This window comes from Triticum urartu, chromosome 3, assembly GCF_003073215.2.
Source record: "Triticum urartu cultivar G1812 chromosome 3, Tu2.1, whole genome shotgun sequence".
NCBI lineage: Eukaryota > Viridiplantae > Streptophyta > Magnoliopsida > Poales > Poaceae > Triticum > Triticum urartu.
In genome coordinates, this window is record NC_053024.1 from 384,427,886 (window position 1) to 384,432,148 (window position 4,263).

General features: G+C 41.1%; 1 long non-coding RNA gene across 1 annotated transcript; it reads left to right on the plus strand.

Annotated features, from left to right (window-relative positions):
* Nucleotides 1–828: 828 nt before the first annotated feature.
* Nucleotides 829–3,957, plus strand: LOC125548390. The gene is made up of 3 exons (XR_007301064.1): nt 829–1,192; nt 2,546–2,614; nt 3,200–3,957. It is a non-coding gene; the product is annotated as an uncharacterized LOC125548390 (long non-coding RNA).
* Nucleotides 3,958–4,263: the final 306 nt, after the last annotated feature.

A 4,263-nucleotide genomic window follows, 5' to 3' on the forward strand; every position in this document is an offset into this window, starting at 1 on the left:
AAAGGCAATGCTTTTGAAGAAGATTCTGTGGTAAACTTCTTGAATTTCCCCCCCATCAGCATGGACAAGGCCTTTATAGAGCCTGTCTTCACCAATAATGTAAGTTTGTCCATCTCAAGCCTTGAAACTTTGTTGTATATATTTGGTTAGGCATGACTGCAACAACTGTTTATTTTTTGGTGTTTGCATCAAATTGCTTGTTTAAAGTTTATTATGTAGTTCATAAACAAAAGTTTGTCCTTTCTCAATTTAAGTTTTCAATTGTACAACCAAGTTCCTTCTTCATACCATGTAAATTAAACTACACAGAGCAAGTGATCTTCTTTTGCACTGCATGTATGCTTCTGTTCTTCATCCGTAATCCATTGGTGTGGTGAACCTACCCACACTACACCACAACACCTAATTAGGGGCAGTTAACTGCCGGGAGAAATACCCAACCAAGGGCAAATGAACTGCCGGGAATTGAATAACTGCCGGTAGAAGTACTTACAGGCAGAGAAACTGCCAGGAGAAGTTAACAAACGAGGGCACCCAAACTGCCGGCAACGATGTCCACTTGGCAGGTCATCCTATCTGCCGGCCCAACTAAACCGCGGCCTGTTGTCTGCCGGGAGTATATGCTACGCGTAACCAAAGTAGTTGGGCCGTTTCTAAAAAAAATAACTAGGCCAAGCGCGCTCGCGCGGGACAAAGGGCGCGTGAGATGGAAATATTCACAAGGGTTCCTTTGGTCGTCGGCTTGAGCCCCACCAGTTCTTCCCCAAATCTTGCAAAACCTAACCCTCAACCCTGACCACGCCACCGCCGCCGCCGCCACTGCCGCCACCAACCACTCGACCGCAGCGCCGGCTTCCTCCCCAAACACAGTCGCCGCCGACCGCCTAGTCGTCGTCGAGCACCCTTCACCGCCTCGTCCCCATCCCCCGCGCACCCAGCGCCTACTTCCTCCTGAGGAATGCCGCCGACCGCCCTCCATCCCCACCACAACAGCGACCTCCTCCACAGGTTTCCTCCCCCGAGCAGGCCTCCTCCTCCTCAAGCTTTCTCCCTCGAGCAAGGCCTCCTCCTCCACGAGCATCCTTACACGAGCACTAAGTTGGGCTGCCTCCTGGTTCCCTCACCCGAGCAGCGGACCTTCCTGTACGGCCCCTCTCCCGAGAAGCTCCACCTCCTCTACATCCTCCCCTAGGTGCAGCGCCGCCTCCTTGCTCACCGAGAGCACTTGGCTGGTGATATTTCAATTTTGCAAACTTTTGTTCCTTTTTTCTTCTGAGCAGTAACTAGAACGACTTCAGAAAGTGTTTGAGTTTGTATGTCACTACGTTCTGAAGATAACGACCAGCTTTGTCATCCGATAGCCCAAGTTTTGCTTATGGTGAAGAGATCTTCCATTGCAGCAAATGGATGCTCCAACTACGTAATAAATCAGCAAATCCCAGTAGGTGTACTGCATGCAAGCTTTCGGAAATTAAGTTTCAAGGTCGTGCTGCAAATATAGCTAGAGAACTTCTTTCTGTCTATTTTTCTGCACATGTAGACTGAAAGTGAAGTAACGCTTCTAGAGTTTAATAGTTTTAACTAGTGAATGTGTTAGTTTTATGAAAATAGATATATGGGGTTTGATCTGGAATTTTCTTCTGTAATTTTCTATTGCCAGTTTGCCACTGCTCCCAGTCATGTGATTCAGGAATTTAATTATCAGCAGTTGTCTATCATAGTAGAAATCCCTTCAAGTGTTGCAACCTTTATTATTGAATTGAAAAACATTTGCTTGATAATTTAATTTTCTAGAGTAAAATGAGAGCAATTGGGTTTTGTACTGTCGCCCCTACTGGAAATTGCATGGCATCATGACTTATTGAATTACCAAATCCCCTGTTCTTAAAACTATTTTTATTTAGCTTAATGCTTAAGAACAAATTCAACCAAAGCTATGTGCACGGAGATGGTAAATATCTTAAGATGTGCATGTGGTTCAAATTTTAGAAAATACCTACTCGCAGTGTCACATGCAAGTAATATGACCCTGGTAGTACAGTACCTTGTCATGCAGGGCCACGAGTAATATAAGACTATTGTTTTGTTGCTGATAATTAGAACGTTTGGATGCTCGTTGTTTAGGTTCTGCGTCTAGTTTGGTAGTAGTGCTGGTGTGTGTGGCTTAGTTACTGATGTTTTGAGGTACCCCTGGAGGGGGACGAACTTGAGATATGTGATTTTTCAGTAATGGAAATTGGGAGATATGCTCCCAAGTAGATTTTTTTAAAAAGAATTGGGTCATGGGGCTAGCTGACTACCATGCTCTTTTCTCCTATATGTAATTCTTACAAACTATTCCCTAATTTTCATTTGATGCTTTCACTGAAATAATATTTTGGATTGTTTGTTTTGTGATCAGTGTGCATCTTGTTTGTCCTCTCCACCAAGCAGCGTCGACTACTCCATACAAGCACATAAGCTTATGCCCTTATGAAGTTATGATTATATATTTACCAATGACTATTATGGTCGATAGCTTTAAAGTCGTTGCTTCTATATGCAGCTGAGAATGACTTATAAGTTCATGGCAAAAGTAGCAACATCAGTACGTAACCACAAGCAAGCTGAGGGGGTAATAATCTTGGTATTTAAGTCTTAGATTCAGTATTTTTCTTTTTGGATACATGAACATTGAAATTTATTTAGCATTTCGTTTCTTATATGCTTCATGCAAATAAAACTACAGTAAAATATGAGCCGAGATTTTGCTTGGCATGTGTATGTATGCATGCCCTGAATTTGCTTAGCATTTTTATGCATACAACTATTGGAAGCTTTTACATGTCCAGGAACTGAGCTTTTGCATGCCCTATGTTTTCTGAAGCTGAGTCTTTTGTTATTGGCTAGTACTTGAAACAGAGTCGCAGGCCTCCTGCCATATAACCATTTATGAAGTGCATATGTGATGCCTTATCTTATATTCCTACAAAGAGTCCAGTATTTTTTTCATGTGTAAAAAGTGGCTGACCTGGCATTACACTATTAAGTATTTTGTACACATCAGGAATCTTGTTGTAGATACACACTAAGCTGAAAATGTTGCTAGCAGAAATAGGTTTTCTGTTAGCTACGCATCTGGTTTAAAACATGGTATGACTACTTGCTTTGGAATAGTAACGCCTTGATATTATCTGATCCTATCTCATGCATATTTTAGTTATTTCTAGACAAAGCTTTAGGAACCGAGTTCACTACAACTCGAAGTCTTGTGCACGGAGGAGAATTGAGATATTTGCGCATTCTGTACTAGTCAAAAGGTATGTGTAGATATTCTGCTCATTCTAGTTCATGCTGCTACTTTATTAAGGTCTTCTTTTATGAGCCTCTACCTTCTGCAAATAATACGATTATTTAGTAGCCTGGTTTCATAGCTTTGAATCTCATGTGAATAAACTATATGTCTAGGTGTTTGCTGTTCTTTGCTTAACTAGATATCGAAGTATAGACAACAAGCTCATGTACAAGATGGCAATTATGATGGTTATTTAGTTTACTTCATTGGTTCTCAGCATATTAATTGATTGTAACGTTCTAGCTTTATTTAATAAGAAGATGTAAAAGAAACAACAAGTAATCTCCATTTTTTGTTCTACAATATAGATAGTTTACCAAGCTTATTAACTTATAGCAGATCTACTATCTTCTCCTTTCAGGTTGGCATCATGGTTGGAAGATCTTGTGTGCTACTCTCTACACGATGTTTCTTCTACATGATAGCACTTGACGTCTACATGATAGCACTTGAAGTCTACATGATGTTTCTTGTATTCATAGCTCAAACCATTTGTTTAGCTTAGTTTGAACAAAAACTATTATTGTCTTACATGTAAATAATGTTTACTAATGTAGCTGGATGCTACTGAACGCATGTACGAAAGTCAAAATACTAAGTGTTAGTCATTATGTGTTTGAGAACTGCCGTTGAATCTTGAGTGAATTCCTGAATGAATAGAAATCAAAAGAAATATAAATGCTACCAAATTCCTGTATGAATAGAAATCGAAAGCAACATATACACTACCAGGATCAGGAAAAGTGTCAGGGTAAGTAAAAAACAAGGGAAGACTATCTGCCAGGAATTGCATTACCGGCATATACTTCTATCTGCCGGGAAAACGAGGCTTCTTGGCAGTGTAACTGCCGGGAGATCTGTATCTGCCGGGAGATCTATTTCCCGGCAGCCGTTCTCGTGGCAGTTCTATCTGCCGGGAGAATGGCTGT